The sequence below is a fragment of the Papio anubis genome, chromosome 6 (assembly GCF_008728515.1).
Source record: "Papio anubis isolate 15944 chromosome 6, Panubis1.0, whole genome shotgun sequence".
In the NCBI taxonomy this organism is placed as follows: domain Eukaryota; kingdom Metazoa; phylum Chordata; class Mammalia; order Primates; family Cercopithecidae; genus Papio; species Papio anubis.
The window spans coordinates 48509746-48536191 of record NC_044981.1 but is presented as its reverse complement, the minus strand read 5'-3'; the positions used below and the strand labels follow the sequence as shown (position 1 = coordinate 48536191).

General features: G+C 35.7%; 1 long non-coding RNA gene across 1 annotated transcript in view; it reads left to right on the top strand.

Moving 5' to 3' along the window:
• The first annotated feature begins 14078 nt into the window (after nt 1-14078).
• Nucleotides 14079-26446, top strand: part of LOC103883715 — a 47160-nt gene continuing 34792 nt past the window's right edge. The window contains exon 1 of the long non-coding RNA XR_004184296.1: nt 14079-14114. This is a non-coding gene — a long non-coding RNA (uncharacterized LOC103883715). The remainder of the gene's footprint in view (nt 14115-26446) is intronic.

Sequence of the window (26446 nt, the reverse complement as noted above, 5' to 3'; positions counted from 1 at the left end):
TTGATCTTCTTCCAGTGTTCCTGTGTTAAAAAACTGAGCTACTATTCATTCATTTTGCAAATCAGAAGCCTAGAAATTACCCTTGGAACCTCAGTCTCTCTATTACTAGCTCCTGCCAATTTACCTACCACTTACCTCTTAGCATTGTCTATTTCTCTTCAGCTTCTTTGTCATCATCCAAGTTCAACCTACCATTATCTCTCGTTGGATCTCTGCAAAAGTTCCCTAGCTATTTTTGTGCTTCCACTCTCACATCTTTCCAATTTATCCTCCATATGGAGGTGAAGAGACTTCTTACTACTGAGAAATGGATTATAAAACACCTCCCACCCTCAAACAAAGCTTAAAATGAAAACCTCTCAACAGTAGAAGAATCTTCAGTGCTTTTAGTATAAAAAACAAAAGCTTTGATAACAAGGCGTCCTAGGCTTTATGAGCTCTGAGCCCTAGCTCCCCAGGAAAACCTTGCAATATCTGTCTATCTGATATTTGTGCTTTAACCACATACTATTTTCTTAGAAGCACCAACTTGCTTCTGCCAGAGGGCCTTTGCACATATGTATCCAAACACCACCACCCTACAACACACATATATACGAACAACTTCACCTAGTTAACTTCCCCTCAGGGAAGCCTAATCTGATTCTCCAAACTGCCTCAAATCCTCCAAATTAAGGCTTTTATTAAACTGTACCACTTTCATCCAGCAATGTCTGTCCTGTCCGCTAAATTGGAAGTTTCATGAGAGCGGACATAATGGCAATTTTTGCTTTTGATTTTTTACCTTTAGCCAGCACGTGAAATAGTGTGTAGTAAGTGCAAAACAGGGGACTCAGTGAATATTTATGGAATGAATGAATGACTTCTAAGTGAAAGCATTTCTGTTATACAAGGTTATTGGGCAGGTTTTTCAAAGGAAATAGAATACAATATTTTTCTCAGCTTCTGATGTTGAATTGCTGTATCATCTTTAGTCAATTGCCTCCTATTATGCCATTATTTACCCCATCCATAAAATGGGGGCATGACACATTTTTCCTGTGTCAACACTCATGATAAATAGCTCTAAATACATCTTGAACATTTAATAGATCTGTTATATATAAACATAAATTTTCCTCTGCTAATTAGATGTCACCCTTGACACCACAATGACTGCTGAGCTGTGTTTAATTTATTCTTGCTGTAAAAATAACAGGTAATTAAGAATGAATTATTTTGTTTTAAATACTCTCCCTGTATCGCAAATATACTTCAAACACATACACTCCCTCCGCATGCGTACATGGAGGCACAAACTCATTATCTTTACTATTTTTACCATTACCACCACAACCTATGTTAATTTCCATTTTGTAGTCAAATCCACTCTCCAGAAAGTATATTACATATATAGTATATAAGTAGTATATAGCATTCATTAAAATATATAATCCCATGCTGATCTTCTCTTTTAATAAATATGTAGTTTTAAAAATTGAATGGCATAATTTCCAACTGGCCCTGCAATGTGTATACAATGCACATTATATATTGTAGGTAATTATACAAAACCTTGTATACGGGCTCTCCCAAATGAAGATTTCATGCAAATGAGTAATGTAAATGCACTTCCAAAATGGGTATGCTGATGCTGAATATGATTCTTCCTAATAGGATGGAAGTATGCCCCAGTGGCATTGATTTAGCTCTCCATTTTTGGCCTGCCCCCACCCCTTTAAACTCCCAGTTAAGTAGCACAGTGGCTTTTCACCTCTCCGCCTGGTTCATCTGGCCCAGTAGGGCTCCTTCTCCCAATTTGCCCACACTGAGCCATGAGCACTAAATGAAGCGAATAATTTGGTGCATTGTTGGGGGGGTGGCAGTGGGGGTGGGAAGGGGAGGGGACAGCTGACAGTGAATGGTGTCAGCTGCAGAGGCAGCAGAAAAAGCCGACATCTTAATAAAACAGCCTCAGGCGAAATCCCATTAAAGCCTTCAGAAGCTTGTTTCCCTGCAGTTGAGCAGGTAGGCGTTGAGCAGTACGAGGCAGCCCTGAGTGCTCTCAGGGAGCCCAGTTCAAAAAAAATTTTTTTGAGGGCTTTTTTTTCTTAATATAAATCATCCACCAGCATAGCTCCTCAGAGTCATTTGCAAGGCAGAGAAAGAGAGAGCCAGCACAGGAGAGAGAAAAGGAGGGAGGAAGGGAAAGAGCTAGGGAGAGAGAGATATAAAGGGATGAAGTTCCTCTGCCACAGCAGGAGCAGTGAGCAGGCTGTGTGTGCACCCATTAGCGTTGGAGTGAAGACCTCAGGCTGACCTTTGGAGAGGCGAGGGAGCAGGCAGTGCTCAGGCAGAATGACAATGAGGATGGTGCATCCAAGAGGTGCATTGTCTGGCTGGCTCCTAGGCCAAAAGGGTGATGGCACATCCCTTACAAGTAACACTGTCTTGTGAGCAGGATGATGGGCAGAACATCAGTGAATAGCATAATGATCGCACTTGAAAAGCCTGACAAGGCACACCATTGACTCTACAGTAAAACAGAAGAACATACATGTGCACATGTATTTCCCTCCTACTTATACATGTAGTACATGCAACACAGGCTAGAATAACTGTCTAAAAATATGTTTTGGGTTCACATAGTACATCTTTGAATGACTATATTTACATTATATTTGTTGATGAGCATGAATTCAACTTTTAAAAGCTTCCAGAGCCTGACCAACATGGGGAAAGCCCATCTCTACTAAAAATACTAAATTACCCAGGCGTGGTGGCACATGCCTGTAATCCCAGCTTCTCGGAAGGCTGAGGCAGGAGAATCGCTTGAACCTGGGAGGCAGAGGTTACGGTGAGCTGAGATCGTGCCACTGCACTCCAGCCTGGGCAACAAGAGCGAAACTCCACTCCACACCAAAAAAAAAAAAAAAAAAGAAACAAAAGCTTCCAGAAAAGTGACCTGGTACCTCTCCCAGTATTTAAAGCCCTTCTCTGTCAGGAAGTTCATTGTCATATCTAGCAAATATTCCTCATACTACAGCTTTAGACTACTTCTAATAAGAATGAATATATTTTGTTGATGAGCACTAAAAATTAACTTGAACACAAGTTTTACATTATGCAATTGGATACTCTGTAGTTGATAAAAATGAATGTTCCTCTTAAATGATGACCATCTGTTCAATGTGCGCAATTAAATGAAAGCCTCAAGTTCACAACATTTCTGGTTATTCTTAGTTAAGTGCAGGTTTATTTCACTAAGTACACTCTATGTGGTCCTGAAAAGTCATGTGAATTAAGAGCTGTTATAAATTGAATGACATTAGGAGAATATGGAGTTTTGACACTTAAATAATACAAAATGTAAAATACTTATTAAGGTCAATAATCTTTAGCTTTTTTGGTCATTTTAATGTAGGTTTTGCTTATCAGGTTTTTGGAAACTTCATTGATAACCTATTTGTACTTTAGTTTCACAAGTCTAGGCTTTCACACTCAACAAATCTCAATTCACTTGCTAAGAAAAGTGACGTTGGTAATAGAAGTTTTAAGAGAGAAGGCTAAACTTGAGTTAAATTTAAATATGTTCTAATTAATCAAACTTCATACTCAATCTTTAGACAAACTATAAATAGGCATAATATAAAGATGCAGATAGTTAATTGAGACAACCTACATGATATTATTGGATTCTAGGTAAAATTCAAGGCTGCTCTCCAGCCCAGTGCTATTCAATCCCTCTCTTCCACCACTCCCTCTGATGTCTTCAACGCTAAGAAGGAGAAATGGGATTGGTCAAGTCTAAGGGAATTTAATAGAAAAGGAACTAGTGTTCTAATTCTACATGGGCTATTTGTCTTCTCTATCTCAGTAATTATTTTTCTTTTCCTCTTTTCTTTTTAACACACCTTAGCATTTTTTTTTTTTTCTGATTGACAGAAGTCCCTCTTTAGAGTGCCAGATGAAGACCCCTATAAAATAGGCTTGCAGTAGATGGCTAGGTTTAATGCTCTAGTCTAGGCCTTAGGTAAACATCTTTCTTTCCCCCTTTATTTCCCTTGGGGTTGTTTTCCACTATCTCAGAATGTAAAACATATAAGGCAGAGAATGGTGTTAACATCATAGATTATGGCACAAGGAGCTAAGGTGGTCACTTAGTGTGCTATTACTCTAGATATGTGATTTCCCGACGAAAGGAGTCTTTGTGACATCGTTGGGTCCAACCAGCCTTAGTGACTCTTTTTTGGATTTAGTGGGAGCAGATTAATAGAGTTGATGGTGGTGGCTTGTTTGTTGTTATTGTTTGTGAAGTTTCCTTTTTGTGTGTCTATCACGGAATGTGTCATGACTCCAGCAAGAAAGTCAAGGATTTTAGGTTTCAGGACTCTTTCTCTTGGGCATTTTCCAATCTTAGCATGGTTGACATTTGGGATAGATATAGCAGATTAGATTAAACATAAGAACAGCAGGCTGGGGTGTGAGAGGCAAAGCCTTGTCTGCGGGGGATAAAGGCTCATGAGTAGGGAGAGACCTCTAGTGTTAATACCTCAAACTGCAAGTGCAACTGCAAACCGGTTGAGCAGAAGTCCTCAGGGAGGATGGGAAGGTAAGTTAGGGGGCTTATGGATTCATATATTCGATCTGGAAAGACTCAGATACCAGATGACTTTAGTTTCCCAGTCCTTAGAACGTTACTGCCTGGAATTGGTAGGTAGCATGCTCTTCAGCATCCTGGGTTGTGTTTTCTCTTTAACCAATTTTTCAGCCACATTGAATGATGATGACTATGTCTTTCTAGGACTCAAACTGTAAATTTACTTACATTGGGACTATCGAATTCATAACCTACCAGCTTTTTGACTGTTAGAGAGAAAGGAATTTTCCCTTTCTTTCCACAATGAAAGTTCCCAGGTAAGAACTGGGAAATGAAGTTCCATACAAAATGGTTCACACTGTATCACATGCAGATCAGACAAGGCTCAGTATTAGAAGAAGAAGTTCTCTCCTCAGCCCAAGGAAAGTCAGCGCCTTCTCTGTGCAGGAGTTAGTGGAGAGTATGGGGTGTATTGGTTCACAGCTCTTCTGGAACTACATGGTTGGAATGGGAGAGTAGCAATTCCCAAAAAGAAGAGGAATATTATCCAAGGATGTTATGATAACAAATGTTCACTCTAACCTCTTTCTCCGCTCCCAATTTTTCTATAGGCTCATCTTTTCCTTTAATGGAGACATTACATTTCATATGAGGTTGCCTACTTGCTTAATAGTAATAGCCAACACTTATATAGTCCTGACTATAAACCAATACTTTTTATAATCTCTCTCCCCTCTCTCTCTTTCTCTCTCTGTCTCTCTCTCCTGGCGACCACAATCTTACGAGATAGATGTAATGTGCCGCCCAATTCTCCTTTCTAGGAGGGACTTGTTGCCCATGGTGAAAGAAATATAGCAGTAGGCAGGAGTCTTCAGCTGTCAGCTCCTACAGTAATTGACTCAGCTGTAGACAGTTGCCTCATCCAAGGCCGTGTCTTTTCCCAAGATAACTCTCATTTAATGACTGTTTAATGCCTGTATAAAAAGTTACAGTAATTTCAGCCCAACTTTAGAGAGTTCTGTAAAACCGTTCTAGCTCCAGAGGTCCCCTCGGGCTTGGTCAAATTTAACCTTAAATCTGTGTCACTTGCCACCTTCTTCTGCTTACTCCTGCGTTCTCCCCACTCTTTTTCATAGGTGTTGATTCCAAGGGCACTCTTCAATAAATCTCCTGCATAGTAAACTCCTTCTGGAAAACTGTTTCCCAGGGAAGCAAGCTGTTATATATAGATGCCATTATTATTCCCAGTTTGGAAAGGAGAAATGAGCTCTGTACATTTTTATCTATAGGTCAGATACTTTACACACAGTATAAATTTCACAAGAGGTATCTTCTATTAGATAAAAGTTCCTCAAAGCTGAAGTGTGAGCTCACTACTTTAACTTCTTTCTCTTTATCTCACACACACACACACACACACACACACACAAAGGCAAACAAAATACTTTTTTTCATTTATTCTTTGCCATTTATGCTTTTGTCTTGTGAATTGCTGCTTACATTCTTTCCCCAATATTCTATGGGTTTATTGATTTGTTAAAATTGTTTATGTACTCTATATTCTAATTCTTCAATAATTATTTGCATTGCAAATACCTCTTCTTGTGATTTGTTTTTTCATCTTTTTTTCGGGTATTGTTTAGTGTGCAAATGTTTCTGATTTTATTGTGGACAAATTAAGCACCCTTTCCTTCATCGTGTGTGTGTTTGGTACCTTAGCTAAGAAATAATTTCGTAACATAGGGTCATAATAGTCTTCTTTATTTTCTTCTAAATATTACAAAGTTTTGCTTATTTATATTTAAACACTTAATCCACTTTATCTTCATCTCTTTTAAGTCCAATTTTATTTGGACTTATTTTTGTTCCATATGGACAACCAAGTTCCCCAGCAAGTACATGAAGAGTGCATGTTGCTAATTGATTTGTTTACCCTCATTTTGTAACAAGTGTTTACATATTCATAGACTGCTAGCATTTAAATTTAAGTCCATAATTAAAATTTAGACTTTGGTAAATCATGGGGCAATTTTATCATTGGACAATAATCAGAATTTATATTATGATTTTGTAAAGTGTTCTCTGCAGAGCAAATAACATGTACTGAGTGCATATTTATTTTTTATATTTCTAGTTTTATCACCTCCATATTACTCAGAATATATGTTTCCTTTTAAAGAATAAAAACACAATGTTTAAAATAATGCTATATTTTTGTGTTTTTCGTATTAAAACCATACCTTTTCTTGTGTTTGTGTTCGTATTTCTAATTCCAAAGTAAAAAGTATTTGACATGTAACTACTCTTAGAATTTAAATGATAACTTTGACACTTATTAATTATGTGACTTTCAACAAGTTATACAAGATATTTGTTTCCTCATCTTATAATAAAACAGATTTCATAGGACTATTGTGATGAGAAAATAAATAATCATAAATAATTGATGAAAAAATAATCATAAGTAATTTATACCAATGTGTGGAAATTTTTAATTAATATATATTAAGTGTTCTAAAATTTACATTTTTATCTTATTACCAGCAGCTTTCAACTTCCTACTCATTCTATTGATAGATTTCATGAATTCTTCTCGCTGAAATTGTCCACCTTCCCTTTGAGTTTTGGAACCCTTGAGTCGTCTTTTTATTTTATTTTTTGTTTATTTACTTATTTTTTTTTGAGACGGGAGTCTCACTCTGTCACTCAAGCTGTAGTGCAGTGGTGTGATCTCAGCTCACTTCAACCTCCTCCTCCTGGGTTCAAGCAGTTCTCCTGCTTCAGGCTCCTGAGTAGCTGGGATTACAGGTGCGGACCACCAGACCACGCTAATTTTTTACATTTTTTGTAGAGACGGAGTTTTGCCACATTGGCCAGGCTGGTCTTGAACTCCTGCTTGAGTCATCTTTGAATCTGATTTGCATAGGTTTTTGGAAGACGGGGTGAGTGGGTAGTTGCATTAGTGAGTTTTCACACTGCTATGAAGAATTTCCTTGAGACTGGGTAATTTATAATGGAAAGAGGTTTAATTGACTCACAATTTCACATGGCTAGGGAGGCCTCAGGAAACTTACAATTATGGCTGAAGGCAAAGGCGAAGCAAACACCTTTTTCACGAAGCAGCAGGAGAGAGAAGTGAGCAAAAGCAGAGAAAACTGCCTTATAAAACGATCAGATCTCGTGAGAACTCACTATCATGAGAAGAGCATAGGGGAACCACCCTCACGATCCAGTAACCTCCCTCCTTTGACACGTGAGGGTTACACATCCCTCCCTAGACATACGGGAATTACAATTCGAGATGAGATTTGGGTGGGGACACAGAGCCAAACAATATCCGTAGTGTTTCTATTACACTCCTCCTCCTTTTTAACACACTTTTTTCTTTGTCATATTTCTCAGTTCCTCTAATAAGTCAATAATATTCTATTTGATATAGTACCCTCTTTTCCCAGAGTCCCCTTTTCCTTATTAATTTTTTTAGATGGAGTCTCACTCTGTCACCAGGCTGGAGTACAGTGGTGTGATCTTGGCTCACTGCAATCTCCGCTTCCTGTGTTCAAGTGATGCTCCTGCCTCAGCCTTCTGAGTAGCTGGAATTACAGGTGTGCACCACCACACCCAGCCAACTTTTGTATTTTTAGTAGAGATGGAATTTCACCATGTTGGTCAGGATGGTCTCGAACTCCTGACCTCGCTATCTGCCTGTCTCAGCCTCCCAAAGTGCTGGGATTAGAGGTGTGAGCCACCATGCCCAGCACAGAGTCCTCTTTTCCTTTGCCTTCTGTTCTCCTGCCCATACTGAGACTTCTCTTTTTTATTTTGCTGAGATAGAGTTACATGTTTCCAGATCTTGTCATCCTCTTTTGTGGTTTACTCTCTCATTTCCCTGGAGTATATTTTTGAGTAATGTCTTAAGAACAGATGCGTAGGAAATAAAATAGCTGAGCCACTGTGAGTCCAAAAATGTCTTTTTTGTTCTCTTTTTTAGTAATATTTGGTTAGGACAGAATAGAAGAGTTTATTCTGTAGTAGCGAGAATAAGTTCCAAATATCAGTGTCCTAAAACAACATAGGTTTATTCTCAGTGTTACTCCATGTCCATCATGGATCAATCACAAGAGAAGGTAGCATTGTTTACTGTCACTGAGAACAAGACTGCAGGAGCAGTCAGCAGCAGAGATTTGGCCAGTTGCCATGGCTAGGGGAAGAAAAGAAGTCACTGGATGGTTTTCACCAGAAATTAAATGTGTTGCAATAACGCCTTTCACTTCTGTTAGCAATACTCTTGCCTGAGCTGGTTACATCCCCTACTGAACTTAAAGGAGGCCAGGAAGTGAAACTCTAACAAGTTCTTAGAAAGCAGAATGCCTGAAATGTCTCTTGATTAGCATTAATGACTATCGTAATAATGTGGCTGATATTATCTTGGAACTTCAATGAGTTAAATGCTAGGTTTTGAGGATTGGTTCTCCATGTGTTTTGCCTCTCTTTCTGTCCATGTTTCCTTAATTACCTTCCTTTACATAAGTTTTCTATTTTTGTCCCCCTAAATATCTAATAGTTACATTCCACATTATATATCCAAAACAAGTATCATTTCTGCTAGCAGTTTCACTTACAATTTTCCCTGTTACCAACAGTAACACAAGTTTAACCTTACTGTTTAATTAACAAGTATAAATAGTATTCTTTGCTTTCTCATATTCTACATCCGATCTATGTTATCTCTACATTTAAAAGACTGGCATCACTTATCTATGTCACACTTATCCTATTGCTAACACCGGAGCCATAGTCACCATAATTGTCACCGAGATGACTGCAATAACCTTCTAATTGGTCATAACATTTCAGCTCTTGCTCACCTACTGTCAATTCTATATACTGAGGTATCTTTTAAACATAAACCAGCAATCAAAAATTATTTAAAGTAAATAAAAACAGAGACACAACATATCAAAATCTCTGTAATGCAGCAAAAACAATGTTAACAGGAAGCACTATAACCTTTGCTGTCTTTTGGGTGCTACATACCTACCCCAAAAGCTAGAAAGATATCAAATTAATTATATAACAACACACTTAGAGGAACTAGAACAACAAGAACAACAAGAACGTTAGAAGAAGAAAAGAAAACTAAAATCAGAGTGAAGCTGAACAAAATTGAGACCCAAAACCCATACAAAAAATCAATGAAACGAAAAGTTGATTCTTTGAAAAGACAGTCAAGATCAATAGACCACTAGTTAGATTAACAAAGAAAAAAAAAGAGAAGATCCAAGTAAGCACTATCAGAAATGACACAACTGATCCCACTGAAATACAAAACACCCTCAGAGTCTATTATGAACACCTCTATTACATAAACTAGAAAATCTAGAGGAAAAGAATAAATTCCTAGGAACACACTATATCCTAAGATTGAATCAAGAAGAAATTAAGAAATTAAAACACTGAATAGATTAATATCAAGGTCTAAAATTTAATCAGTAATAAAAAACATGCCAACCAAAAAAGCTCTGGACCAGATGGATTCACACAGCCAAGTTCTATCAGATGTACAAAGAAGAGGTGGTAACAATTCTACTGAAACTTTTCCAAAAATTTGAGGAGGAGGTGCTCATTGGTAACTCATTCTATGAAGCCAGCATCACTCTGATACCCAAATCTGGCAAAGACACAACAAGGAAAGAAAACTACAGATCAATATCCCTAATGAACATAGATGCAAAAATCCTCAACAAAATACTAGCAAACCGAATTCAACAGCACATCAAAAAGTTAATTTACCATGATCAAGTAGGTTTCATTCCTGGGCGGCAAGGTTGGTTCAACATATGAAAATCAATAAATTTGACTCACTACATAAACAAAACTAAAAATGAAAACAATATGATCACTTCAATATATGCAGAGAAAGCTTTTGATGAAATCCAATATCTTTTCTTGATAAAAACTGTTGATGGTTAATATTAAGTGTCAGCTTGATTGGATTGAAGGATGCAAAGTATTATTTCTGGGTGTATCTATGAGGGTATTGCCAGGGAAGATTAATATTTGAGTCAGAAAACAGGGAGAAGCAGATCCACCCTCAGTCTGGGTGGGCACCATCCAATCGGCTGCCAGGGTGGCTAGAAAAAGCAAGCAGAAGGAGGTGTGATGAGCTGAATTGCTAAGTCTTCTGGCCTTCATCTTTCTCCTATGCTGGATGCTTCCTGCCTTTGAACGTCAGACTCCAGGTTCTTTGGCTTTTAGGGTCTTGAACTATTTTACACCAGTGGTTTTCCAGGGGCTCTCAGGCCTTCCGCCACAGACTAAAGTCTGCACTATAGGCTTTCCTACTTTTGATGTTTTAGGACTCTGACTGGACCACTACTGGCTTTCTTTCTCCTCAGCTTGCGGAGGGCCTGTTGTGGGACTTCACCATGTGATCGTGTCAGTCAATTCTCCTTAATAAACTTCTTCTAATATATACATATATCCTATTAGTTCTGTTGCTTTAGGGAACTCTAACTAATAGAAAACCCCTCAAGAAATGAGGCATCAAAGGTATAATAATCAAATAATAAGACCCATCTATGACAAACTCACAGCCAACCTCATACTGAATGGGCAAAATCTGTAAGCATGCCCCTTGATAACTAGAATAAGACAAGGATATCTACTCTCACCACTCCCATTCAACATAGTACTGAAAGACCTAACCAGAGCAGTCAGGCAATGGGAAAAATAAAAGGTATCCAAATAGGAAAATAAAAAGTGAAACTATCCCTCTTCACTGATGATATGATTCTCTACCTAGAAAACCCTAAAGACTCTGTCAGGAGACCCCTGGAACTGATAAATGATTTAAGTAAAGTTTCAAGATACAAAATCAGTGTACACAAATCAAGAACATTTTGTATGCCAATAATGATTGAGCTTAGAGACAAATCAAGAAAATCAAGAAAACAACCCCAGTTACAATAGCCACAAAGAGAATAAAATACCTAGGAACGTGTCTAACCAAGGAGTTGAAGGTCTATACAAGAAGAACTACAAAACATTACTAAAATGAATCACTGATGACAAAAATAAATTTAAAAAAATTCATGCTCATGAATACAAATAACCAACATTGTTAAAATAGCTGTACTGCCCAAAGCAATGTACAGATTCAATGCAATTCCTATACAACTTCAAATGACATTTTCGTGGAATTTGGAAAAATGATTCTAAAATTCTTATGGAAACAAACAAACAAAAAAGCCCAAATAGCAAAAGAAATCCTAAGCAAAAAGAACAAAGTTGGAGGCATTATAATACCTGACTGACTTCAAACTGTACTATAAAGATACAGTAAGCAAAACAACATGGCACTAGTACAAAAACAAATATATAGACTGTCTCTATACCATGGAACAGGTATAAAGAACCCAGAAATAAAGCCACACACCTACAGTCATACGATCTTCAACATAGTCAACAAAAATAAGCAATGGGGATCCTAATACGTGGCTAGTCATATGCAGAGGAATGAAACTGGAGACATACCTTTCACTAGATATAAAAATTAACCCTAAATGGATTAAATATTTAAATTTAAAACCTCAAACTACAAGAATTCCAGAAGAAAACCTGGAAAACACCATTTTTTGTGAACCTTGGCCTTGTGAAAGAATTTATAACTCAGTCCTGAAAAGCAACTGTAGCCAAACCAATATTGGCAAGTGGGACTTAATTAAACTAAACAGCTTCTGCACAGTAGAAGAAACTATCAACATAGTAAACAGCCTATAGAATGGGAGAAAATATTTGCAAACTATGCATCCTACAAAGGCATAATATCTAGAATCTATAACGAACTTAAACAATTGAACAAACAAAAACAAACAAACCCATTAAAATGTGGGCAAAAGACCTGAACAGATACCTTTGAAAGAAGACATACAAGCAGTCAACAAACATATGAGCAAATGCTCATTATCACTAGTCATCAGAGAAATATGAATCAAAACCCCAATGAAATACCATCTCATGACAGTCAGAATAGCTATTTTGTGAAAGTCAAAAAACAACATATGCTGGTGAGGCTGCAGAGAAAAGGGAATGCTCATACACTGTTGGTGAGAATGTAAATTGTTCCAACTACTATAAAAATTAGTTTGGAGATTTCTCGAAGAACTTAGAACAACATTCAACCCAGCAATCCCATTACTGGATATATATTCAAAAGAAAACAAAACATTCTACAAAAAAGAAACATGCACTCACATGTTCATTGTAACACTATTCACAATTTGAAAGACATGGAATCAATCTAAGTGCCCATCAATGGTGGATGAGACTTTTTAAAAAATGTGGTGCATATATACCAAGGAATGCTATGCAACCATAATAAAGAATGAAATCATGTCCTTTGCAGCAACATGGATACAGCTAGAGGCCATTATCCTAAGCAAATTAATGCAAGAACAGAAAATCAAATATTACATGTTCTTTCTTATAAGTGAGAGCTAAACATTGGGCAGTTATGTTCATAAACATGACAAAATAGAAACTGGGGACTACTAGAAGCTGGGGAAGCAAGCAGGGGAAGGGTTGACAAACTATCAGCTACTATCCTCGGTACCTGGGTAAGGAGATCATTTATACCATAAACCTCAGCATCACACAATATACCCAGGTAACAAACCTGCACATGTATCTCTTGAATCTAAAATACCAATTGAAATACGCGCACACACACACATACACACACAGGCCATGACTCTCTGCTCCAAGGATTCCCCGTCACACTAATAAGAAAACACAAATCTTTTCAATACCTTGCTTTTCTGTCTGTCTTTCCCTCCCACCATTGTCTCCTTAGCTTGTTCTCTTCTAGCCACATTGACCTTCTGGTTGGTTCGGTGACAAGAATTTTTTTTCCCCTCTTGAAATGTGATTATGATGCAACAAACACCTTCTCTAGACTTCATATGACTAGTAGCTTTCTTCTTATATATTAATTCATCTAACGGAGTTTATTTGAATTAACGCTTTCTTCTTGTTCTATTTCCTTTTCCTGTTTTAGTTTTCTTCATAGTCCTTATCACTTTTTGACCCCATACTATACATTAAATTGTCTATTTGTTTCCATGGATTCCCAGAATTATAAGTCCCATATGCACTGTTTCATTATTTGTGTATTTCACTACATTATTTATAGTACAAGGTCAAGACCAGCAAAAACTAGTTGTCTAGTAAATACTAAATGAATGAATGAATCACTAAATAAATTTGAGATAATTTCTTAAATATATTCCAAACTTGAATGTAATTTTTTATTTGACTTTCTGTTTTAAAATTGCCATGATCTTTGCTGTGTGTTCTGATTGTGCATTTTACATAGGACACTATTCTATATTTGTTTTGTTTTTGTTTTTGAGACAGGGTCTCACTCCGTTGCCTAGACTAGAGTGCAGTGGCACAATCTTGTGTTACTGTACCCTCTGCCTCCTGGGTTCAAGTGATCCTCCCACTTCAGCCTCCTGAGTAGCTGAGACTACAGGTGAGAAGGGCCATATCTGTCTAATCTGTGTAGTGTTGGTGGAGACAGGGTCTCCCTCTTCTGTTCAGGCTGGTCTCAAACTCCTGGACTCAAGCTGTCCTCCCGCCTTGATCTCCCAAAGTGCTGTAATTATGGGTATGAGTGACTGCGCCAGATCCTATTCTGTTTTTGTTAATGAAACATGTTTTTGAGTATCTTTTAATTATAATTGAAATTTATTTTAAAAGTACAATTAAAATTATTTTTGTTTGCTGAGTCATTTAAATTTTTTTTTATTCCTTGTTTTTCTCTGATATATGACAATTGTTCTCAATTGTCTGATAATTCTTGGCTGTTTATATAAGTTATTCACTCATTTTTTCCTCTATTCAGGATCTCTATTGAGCTGAGTAGAACTTTATTCCTTGGGGTGGCAGTACGAACCAAAGCAAGAAATGAAAGCAACGTGTCTCCACACATCTAAGAACTCAAAACAATTCCAAAAGCCACCATAATTGGTTTGACCTTATCCTTGTCCTGGAATTTTCAGTAATGGTGTTCTTGTAGAACAGATTAAGCAGCACAGTTTCATTTAATGTATTTATGATGATTCTGACCGTATTACTGAAAGGCGTAACAGTGGTACCAAGGGAGTTAACAATTGCAAAGGTGCATTATTCTCTTATTACTTGGTTGGGCTACTTTTTTTTCTTTTCTTTTTTGTGTGTGTGTGTGTGTGTGTGTGAGACGGAGTCTCACTCTGTTGCCCAGGCTGGAGTGCAGTAAAGTCATCTTGGCTCACTGCAAGCTCGGCCTCCCAGGTTCATGCCATTCTCCTGCCTCAGCCACCCAAGTAGCTGGGACCACAGGCACCCGCCACCACGCCTGGCTAATTTTTGGATTTTTAGTAAAGACAGGGTTTCACCGTGTTAGCCAGGATGGTCTCAATCTCCTGACCTGGTGATCTGCCCTCGTCGGCCTCCCAAAGTGCTGGGATTACAGGCGTGAGCTACCACGCCTGGCCTGGGCTACTGATTTTCTAAAATTAGAATATATTAAAGTAAAACCACAAAATGAAGTGTAGCCATATAAAATATAGACTTTAAGTTTTGACCAATGTGTGCACCTTTCTGGTCATCAACATGATCAATGTCGTGTTAACTGTACAATCAGTAAGATATTTCCATCACCATAAAAAATTTTCTCATATCTATTTGCCATCAGTTCCCCAACCTCTTGCCTCAGGAAACCAGCAGTCTGCTTTTTGTCCCCATTGATTCATTTCTCTTGTACTAGAAATCAATGTAGATGGAATCATACAGTATGCATTCTCTTTCATCTACCTTCTTTTCCTCACAACATTTTTTAGATTGATCCAAGCCATTGTGGGTATCAGTAGCTCATTACTCTTTATTGCTGAATAATATTTTGTCCTAGGATTATACCAAAATTTGTTTATCCATTCACTTGTTAATGGACATTTAACATGTTTCCAGTTAAAGGTTATTATTAATAAAGCTGTTATAAACATTTGTGGACAAATTTTTGTGCCAAGTTATCTCCTTTATTTTGGGGGGATAAATACTTAAAAGGGGAATTGTTGAATTCTGTAGTAACTATATTTTTAATTTTGCAAAAATTTTCCAAACTCTTCTAATTGTGTCATTTTATATTAGCATGAGAGTTTCCATTGCTCCATGTCTTTACAAACACTTCATTTTGTCTCTCTCTCTCTATTTTTAACCATCCTGAGTGTTGTGTAATAGTATCTTATTTTGGTTTTCATTTGCTTATGCCTGATTACTAGTGATGTTGAGCACAATTTCATGTTGTCTTTTCATGTTGCCATTTCTATGTTGTCTTTTGTGAAATATCTATTCAAGTATCGATTACTTTTTTTAAAAATTGGGTTATTTGTCTTTATATTATAGAATTGGAGAAATTTTTTATATAATTTGAATACCAGTGCTTTGACTGATACATATATAGACAATATTTTTACTAGTGTGCTTGACTTCTCATTTTCTGAATGGTGTGTTTTGAAGGGAGGAAGTTTTTAATTTTGATGAAGTACCTTATATTATTATTTACATTATAGTTTGTGTGTTTTATGTCCTATGCAAGATATCCTTACCTACCCAATTTTATTAATACTTTTCCTTATATTTCCTTCTAGAAGATGTATACTTTTAGCTTGTGACTGCAGGTCTAGAATTGATTTTGAGTTAATTTCTGTGTGGTGCAAAGTGAAGGTCAAAATTTATTTATTTATTTTCCAAAAAAATTATCCCACTTTTCTAGCCCCATTATTTTAAAAGATTATCTTTCTCCTCAATAATACGTTGGCATATTTATTGAAATGAACTGACCTTACATGTGTAGGTTTATTTCTGGATCTATTGTCTGTTCTGTTCTACTGATGTATATATCTATCATGATGCAAATTTTATGCTTATACTAAGCCTGAAATGGGGTAGTGAGAATTCTTCAATTTTGTTCTTCTTTTTCACAATCGTTTTGGTCATTGTAGGTTCTTTGTATTTTCTAAATTATCTTAGAATCTGCTTGGCAATTTCTGTAAAAATTATATGCTTTGACTTTGATAGGCATTGTATTGAAACCATAGATCAGTTTTGAAGAATTGCCATCTAATTGAGGTTTCTAATCCATGAGTATGTCATATTTTTCTACACAATTAGATATTACATAATTTGCCCCAGCAGTTTTCCGGGATAAATATTTGTGTACAAATCTTCGTGCCAAGTTATGCCTTTATTTCTTTGGGGTAAATACTTAAGAGTGGAATAGTTGGATTGTATGGTGTGTATATGTTTAATTTTGTAAGACATTTCCAAAGTATTTTCAGAGGGAATTGTGCCATTTTATATTAGCATGAAAGTTTCTACTCCATGTCTTTACAAACACTTGATTTTGCCCATCTCTTTAGAGGGATTACCCATCTTTTTTGATTGATAAATTTGTTAATAAATATATTAAGCTTTTGGCACTGCTAGAAATATTTTTTATTTCATTTTATAATTGTGTGTTTCTTGTATTAGATATATAATTGATATTTGTATGTTGACCTTGTATCCTGTGCCCATTGTTAAATTCTCTTATTACATCTAACAGATTTTTGAGAGTCCTTGAAATTTTATGCATATATGATCTCATATATGACCACAAAATCTCTTCCTTTCCAATATGTATATTTCTTACATATTTTAATCTTTGTCACATTGTTTAGGAACTCCAGTGGAATATTTAATATAACTGGTAACAAGGAGTATCTTTGCTTTTGTTTCTAGTCTTGGGTTGTAGAAGGTCACACTGACTTACACCATTTCATAACAGTGTAGGTCTTTTGTAAGCACTGTTTAACAGATTCAGGAAGTCTTCTGATAACACTAGTGTGCTAGGAGTTTTCATCAACAATTGATATTGAAATTTGTAAAATTCTTATTCTGTATCTATTGAGAGAATCATATGATCTTACATTTTAAATCTGTTAATATGGTCAGTTACATTTTTTGGGTTATAAATTTTAATCTGATGTTACATTCCTATGATAAACAAGACTTGATCATAGTATACTATCCTTTGAATATAACTACTAGATTTGATTTGCTAATATTAAAGATGATTCTATGTATTCTATATACTCCTTCCTGTAATATAATAGCTATTTTACTATTTTTTTCTTGTGTTGATTTAGGTTATTTGTATCTTTTACAAATATTTTCATATTGTATAAATTTATTAATATAGTCCTATATTTATTTTTGTATTTACTATATTTTTGTTTCTATATGTGTGGCGAGAACACTTAAGATTTACTCTCTTTTCAAATTTAAAGTATATAGTACAGTATTATTACCTGGAGTCACCATACAATACTTTAGATCTCCAGGACTTACTCATGGTGCATAACTGAAACATTGTATCCTTTGATTAGCTTCTCCCAGTTTACCCCTTTCCTAACCTCCTGGTAACCATCATTCTACTCTCTATTTATGTGAATTTGACCATTTTAGGTTCCGCATTCAAGTAAGTACATACAATATAATTTGTCTTTCAATATTTGTCTTATTTTACTTAGCATTATATTATCCAGGCCCGACCATGTTGTTGTAAATGGCAGGATTTTCTTATTTTTAAGGCTGAATAATATTCCATTGCATGTACATACCTCACTTTATTTATTCATCATTCATAAACATTGAGGTTACTTCTATATCTTAACTGTTGTAAATATTGCTGCAATGAACATAAAGTGCAGATACCTTTTGGAAATACTGATTTCAATTTATTTGAATAAATACGCAGAGGTAGGATTGCTGAGTCATATGATAGTTCTATTTTCAATTTTTGAGGGAAACTTCATTCTGTTTTTTTATACTGGTTATGCCAACTTACATCGCAACCAACAGTGTACAAGGATTCCCTTTTCTCTACATCTTTGCCAAGACTTTTGGTTGAATGTTTGTTTGTTTTGTAATAGCCGTCTTAACAGAGATGATACCTCCTTGTGATTTTGATTTGCATTTCCCTCATGATTAGTTATGTTGAGCACATTTTATATACTCATTATTTATTAGTATCTCTTCTTTGTAAAAATGTGTATTCAGGTCATTTGCCCATTTGTTAATTTGATTATTTCTTTTTGTGCTACTGAGTTCTATGAGTTTTTATATGTTTTGAATATTAACTCCTTATTAGATATATGGTTTGAAAATTTTTTCTCTGATTTGGTAGGTTGTCTTTTCATTTTATTGATTATCTCCCTGTCAGTATAGAAGCTTTTGAGCTTGATATAGTTCTACTTATTTATTTTTTCTTTTGTTGCAGTGCTTTTGAGATCATATCAAAAAAATTGTTGACAAGAAGAGTCAATATCAAGGAGGTCTTTTCTTATGTCTCCTTCTGAATGTTTTAGAATTTCATATCTTATATTTAATCTTTAAATTATTTTGAGTTGACTCTTTTGTGTTTGGTGTAAGATAAAGTTCCAGTTTTATTCTTTTGCACAACGATATCGAGTTTCCCAACACTATTTATTAAAGAGACCATTCTTTCCCCATTTTGTATTCTTGGTACCTTTGTTAAAGATCAGTAGACTGTATGTGTGAGTTTATTTCTTGGATCTATTATGTTTCATGGGTCTATGTGTCTGTTTTTATGTTAATACCACACTGTTTTGATATAATAGCTTTGCAATATCATTTTAAATTAGGAAGTGTGATGCTTCCATGTTTGTTTTTCTTTCTAAGATTTCTTTGGCTTTTCTGGGGCTTTTGTGATTCCATACAAATTTTAGGATTGTGTTTTCTACTTCTTTGTAAAAAGCTATTGAAATTTTGGTAAGGATTACATCAAATCTGTAGATTATTTAGGGAACTATGGACATTTTTAAAATATTATTTTTTTCCAATATGTAAACATAAAATATCTTTCCATGTATTTGTGTCTTCAGTTTATTTCATCAATGTTTTATAGTTTCAAGTGTACAAATCTTCACTTCCTTGGCTAAGTTTACTCCTATATATTTTGTTTTTATTTATGCTATTGTAAATGAGATTGTTTTCTTAATTTCTTTTATGGATATTTCATTGATAGCGCATTGTAATGCAACTGGCTTTTATATGTTGATGTTTTATTCTATGATTTTATCAAATTCATGTATTAGTTTTAATTTAGTAGTTTTTTGGTGGAGTCTTTCAGGTTTTCTATGTATACAATCAGGTCATCTGTAAACATAGACAATTCATTTTTTTCTTTCCAATTTTGTTTTTTAACTTGTAGTGTCTTTGGCTTTGGTATCGGGGTAGTGCTCTCTTCATAGAATGAGTTTGGAAGTACTTTCTCCTCTTTAAATCTTATAAAGTTTAAGAATTACTGGCATTAATTCTTATTTAAATGTTTGTTAAAATTCACCAGTGAAGTCAACTGTTCCTGGGTCCTTTTTTTTTTAAGAGGCCTTTGATTACTGGTTCAATCTCTTTTCTTCTTTTTTGTCTGTTCATATTTTTTATTTCTTCATTATTCATACTTACTAAATTTCCATTGCAAATTAAGACATAGGCCAGGCATGCTGGCTCACACCTGTAATCCCAGCACATTGGGAGGCTGAGGCTGGCAGATTGCTTGAGCTCAGAAGTTCGAGACAAGCCTGAGCAATATGGCAAAACTCCGTCTTTACAAAATATACAAAAATTAGCCTGGTGTGGTGGCATGCACCTGTGCTTCCAGCTACGGGAGAGGCTGAGGTGGGAGGATAGCTTATGCCTGGAAAGCAGAGGTTTCGGTGAGCGGAGATCTCGCCACTGCACTCCCGCCTGGGTGACAGAGTGAGACCTTGTCTCAAAATAAAAAACAAATAAATAACACAGATTCAGGGAAAAAGAAAAACGCTAAATATATAATCTAATGAGTTATTATAACATAAACACCCCTGTAAACATCATCAGGTCAAGTAATAGAACTTTGTAATCTACCCTAGAATACCTGTGCCCTATCCCAGTCACAAGCCACTACCTTCTCCTATAGGCAGCCAGTATTCTGACTTACATAGTATTTACTTGTTTGCATTTTTTAAATAATTTTTTTATCAAAAGGCACCTCCCAGGTGTTATAGTCATGCCAAGTTAAAAAAAAAATGGGATCTTTGAAATCTCTTGATGTTCAGTTTCCTTGCCAACCTTTTGTTTTACTAAATTGTTGAAAAACCCATGCTGAATTTACTGTACAGATTCCAAAAATATGAATTGATCATATACTCATCATGCAGTTTAACATGTTCCTGTCTGTATTTTTCCCAGTTTGGTTGTGAGATCTTGAAGCTGTTTTAGACTCAGGTTTAATCTTTTGGACCCAACTATAGGTGACACTTGACAAAAATACGAAAGTAAAAAGGAGTCTAGTTTTCTTGTTTTATGATGTTAGCAGCCATTAATGTTTATATCTATTCATTGGGGATTTAAAATGGTGCTATTATAATTCTATCATTTATTTTTCTTTCATCAGTGAGAATCCTTTTACAAAAGCATACTTGTCCTAAGCTACTGTTTGGTTACCCTATGTGATGGTTTAAATTGGGAAGGCAAAATTTACAATTAATTATTTTCCAGACTTCAGGGGAATAAATGGGTTCCCTGTCTTCTCTACCAAAGATGGCCATTTTTAAAAACATTATTATAACCATGGATTTAAACATCTTATTTGATTCCAATCCACTGCAATTTTTATCATTACTGAAGTTCAAAATCTCCCGTATTTGGTCAGTAGGAGGCTTTTTCAAGTTGATCCCTAAGTTCTCCAGGAGTCATCAATAGTGTTCCTACTATCTGATAGGATAAAATATTCCAGGCTCAAATTGTACATTTGACTTTCAAACTGGAAATAGACCTTTTTTTCTAATAAGTTTTTTTTTTTTAATTTAATGTCAATACTTCCAATCCAAATTCAGGAGTATAAATTTTTATCTCATAGTACTGCATCTGCATTCTCTTTCTTCCACGGTAATGATCTTAGTTCTCAAGTATAGAGAGATGATAGGTTCAGAATATTCCATAATTACTCATAATTACAAAATGTACAATATGGCAGGAGTATTATTCCCATTCTTCCCGGTATTTTTCAGTTTTACTATATCTGACTGTCAGAGCTGTAGTCATTGCACACTATACTCTTACCTCTTAGCTCTTATGTAGCTGTAGGTCTATATTTACAGTTAACTATTTATTTAATATTCATGGCTAGTCCTATGTTAACATCTCTCTAATTGTTTGGTTACCTGAAGTATGTTCTCTGGTATCAGGAATAATGTGAGCTCCCTGAGTTCTTACCTAATAGCAGTTTGTCTGTGCCACCTTTACGCTTAAAAATCTGTTTTACTGATTGTAAAATCCTTTTTCCGTACAACATTTTCTTGAATATTTAAATGTTTATCTAGTTTTCTGAGATAAAATGTTAAAAATTCTTGTGGTAATGTAATTTTCTTTTTCTTATAAATTAGGTATTACTTTACAAAGAAAATAAAATGGCCAGGAATACAGCTAACCAAGGAGGTGATATATATCTACAAGGAGAACTACAATATATTGCTGAAAGAAATGAGACAGCACAAATCAATGGAAAAATGTTCCATGCTCATGAACAGTAAGAATCAATATTGTTAAAATAACCTTACTACCCAAAGCAATTTACAGTTTCAGTACTATTCCTATCAAACTACCAATGTCATTCTTCACAGAATTAGGAAAAAGTATTCCAAAATTTATATGGAAACAAAACAGGGCTCAGATAGCCAAAGCAATCCTAAGCAAAAAGAACAAAACTGGAGGTATCACACTACCTGACTTCAAACTATACTATAAAGCTACAGTAACCAAAGCAGCATGGTACAGGTACAAAAACAGACATATAGGCCAATGGAACAGAATAGAAAACTCAGAAATAAAGCTGTACCCCTGCAACTATCTGGTCTTCAACAAGGCTGACAAAAACAAGCAATGAGGAAAGAACTCCTTATTCAAGAAACAATGCCAGGATAACCATCTAGCCATATGCAGATGATTGAAGCTGAACTCCTACCTTTCACCATATACAAAAATAATCTCAGAATGGATTAAAGATTTTTTTTTTTTTTGACTGAGTCTGGCTCACGCCCAGGGCTGAGTGCAGTGGCCGATTCAGCTCACTGTAAGCTCCGCCCTCCGGCTTACACCATTTTCCTGCCTCAGCCTCCGGGAGTAGCTGGGACCTCATTATGGGCCACCTCCTGCCTCACCCCTCGGCCTCGCTAGTTTTTGTATTTTTAGTAGAGACGGGTTTCACCGGTGGTGCCAGCTGTGGGATGTCTCAGATCTCCTGACTCTGTGATCCGCCTCTGCCTCGGCCTCCCAAAGTGCTGGGATTACAGGCTTGAGCCACCGCGCCCGGCGGATTAAAGATTTAAATGTAAGACCTCAAACTATAAAAATCCTAGAAGACAACCTAGGCAATAATCTTGACATTGGCCTTAGGAAAGAATTTATGACTAACTCCTCAAAAGCAATTGCAACAAAACCAAAAATTGACAACTGGGATCTAATTAAACTCAAAAGCTTCTGCATGGCAAAATAAACTATCATCAGAGTATACAGACAACTTACAGAGAAGAAGATCTTTGCAAAGTATACATCCAAAAAAGCCGTAATAACCAGAATCTATAAGGAACTTAAATAAATCAACAAGCAAAAAAAAAATCCCATTTAAAATAGGCAAAGATATGAAAAGACGCTTCTCAAAAGAAGACATACAAGTGGCTAGCAAACATCAAAAAATGCTTAGCATCACTAATCATCAGAGAAATGCAAATCAAAACCATGATGACATACCAACTCACACCAGTCAGAATTGCTATTATTAAAAAAAAAAGCACCACCCCCCCGCCACCACCAAAACAAAACAAAACCAAACAAAAACCAGATACTGGTGAGGCTACACAGAAAAGGGAATGCTTGTACACTGTTGGTGGAACTGTAAATTAATCCAACCACTGTGGAAGGAAATTTGGAGATTTCTCAAAGAACATAGAACTACCATTCAACCCAGCAATCCCATTGCTGGGTGTAAACCCAAAAGAAAATAAATCATTCTACCAAAAATACACATGCAGTCTCCTAGGGTCATCATTGTGCTATTCACAATATCAAAGATATGGAATCAATCCAGAAGCCGATAAATGGTAGGTTGGTAGGTTGGATAAAGTAAATATGATACATATACACCATGGAATATTAACGCAGCCATAAAAAGAATGAAATTATGTTCTTTGTGGCAACATGGATACAACTGTAGGCCATTATCTTAAGCGAATTAATGTAGAAACAGGAAACCAAATACCACAAATTTTCGCTTATAAGTGGGAGCTAAACATTGTAAACACATGGAGATAAATATGGGAACAATAGACACTATGGACCAGTAGAGTGAGTAGGGAGGGAGGGGGGTGTGTGTTGAAAAACTACCTATTGCACACTATGCTTACTACCTGGGTGATGGGATCAGTACGCCAAACCTCAGCCTCACAGACTATTCCCATGTAACAAAACTGTACATGTAAGCCCTGTATCTAAAATAAAAGTTAAAATTTAAAATATTTATGTCAAAAAGAATGTAAGTACACACTTAAAGCTTCATAAAATATTTGTATATCTGATTATTATGTTAAATCGAGTAATTATGGTTGACATTTAACATATAATTTCTTGTTGGAAATTTTATTTCTATATTAGTATGTACTCTTTAAAGAGAAGTATATCTGTGTGGCAACTATATCTTCTTAATTAAGTGCCTTAAAATTTTGCTTGTTTAGGAATATGTATTTGCTTGCAAATTGTTTTAATTAATATTAAAATAGTTTAAATTAATAAGTCAGACTTAACTGCCTAACAATTTAAAAAAAAATTTTTTGATGTAATCAAACAATAAAATTTTGTTGTCAAAATTTAAAAATAAATAAATAAATTAGGTATTCTTTTTATCTAAATGCACAAAGAAACTTTTTTCTTTAATGTTTATTAATTTTTTAAGGTGCTGTTTGTCTAGGTCAAAATTATCAGGTTTGTAATTTAGTTCCAAATAATATTATTTTTCAGTTTATTTTGGATTTCATTTATTTTCTTCTTGTATTTTCCTTAAAATGTAAGCTGTTGTAGTTATTAACTCATGTGTTCTGTATAGTTTGGTCTTCCTTTCTAAAATGACTTTCTCTTATTTGTTATTAGTAACACTGTTTTGTATTCTCTTTTCTAAATTTTTCTAATTCTGATTTATATTATTCTTTTATATTTGCTATTAAAATCTTAAGCTCTTTTAGTTTTCTTTAAAATATAATTTGTTCTGTTTGTCAGCAAATCTCATTTGTATATTTTTCTTTTCTTTTTTTTTTTTTGAGACGGAGTCTAGCTCTGTCGCCCAGGCTGGAGTGCAGTGGCCAGATCTCGGCTCACTGCAAGCTCCGCCTCCCGGGTCCACGCCATTCTCCTGCCTCAGCCTCCGGAGTAGCTGGGACTACAGGCGCCCGCCACCACACCCGGCTAGTTTTTTTTATCTTTTAGTAGAGACGGGGTTTCATCCTGTTAGCCAGGATGGTCTCGATCTCCTGACCTCGTGATCCGCCCGTCTCGGCCTCCCAAAGTGCTGGGATTACAGGCTTGAGCCACCGCGCCCGGCCTTGTATATTTTTATTTTCTATAAGAATTTTGGTTTGCTTCTTCCTCTTTTTTTCGTAATATAAATTTACATGGAATGTAACCTTGATCATTTCTGTTGCTAATTTTTATATGAAATTATACTTTTCATGTTCCTAAAATGAGGGAGAGATTAGGAAAACCTTTTCAACAATATAAAACCCCATTTTCTGTTTTTATTTCCTTACTGTGTTCCTCTCAATTTTGGTTTTAACCTTCTGTCCTTTTATCTTGAGTTCACAGGGGCTAGACTGCTCCAATCCTTTTTGTCCTTCTTATAATGGACATTTTTGCAGTCACCTTTTGTAGGAGAGAGCAAATCTCTACTTAGTTCTAGTTCCTGTTTTCAAATTGGTGGTTATCTTATTCTTGAGTTCATGAGTCTTTGCCTCCATTACCTCTGTCTTCCCTATAAAAATATCACACTGAGTGGGCAAAACCTGGAAGCATTCCCTTTGAAAACCGCCTCCATTACCTCTGCCTTCCCTACAAAAATATCATACTGAGTGGGCAAAACCTGGAAAAATTCCCTTTGAAAACCAGCACAAGACAAGGATGCCCTCTCTCTCCATTCCTATTCAACATAGTGTTGGAAGGTCTGTCCAGGGCAATCAGGAAAGAGAAAGAAATAAAGGGTATTCAAATAGTAAGAGAGGAAGTCAAATTGTCTCTGTTTGCAGATGACATGATTGTGTATTTAGTAAAACCCATCGTCTCAGCCCAAAATATCCGTAAGCTGATAAGCAACTTCAGCAAAGTCTCAGGATACAAAATCATTGTGCAAAAATCACAAGCATTCCTATACACCAATAATAGATAAACAGAGAGCCAAATCATGAGTGAACTCCCATTCACAATTGCTGCAAAGAGAATAAAATACCTAGGAATATAACTTGCAAGAGATGTGAAGGACTTCTTCAAGGACAATTACAAACCACTGCTCAAGGAAATAAGAGAGGACACAAACAAATAGAAAAACATTCCATGCTCATGGATAGGAAGAATCAGTGTTGTGAAAAAATGGCCATATTGCCCCAGGTAATTTATAGATTCAATGTTATCTCCATCAAGCAACCGTTGACTTTCTTCACAGTATTAGAAAAAAAAAAAAAAAAAAAA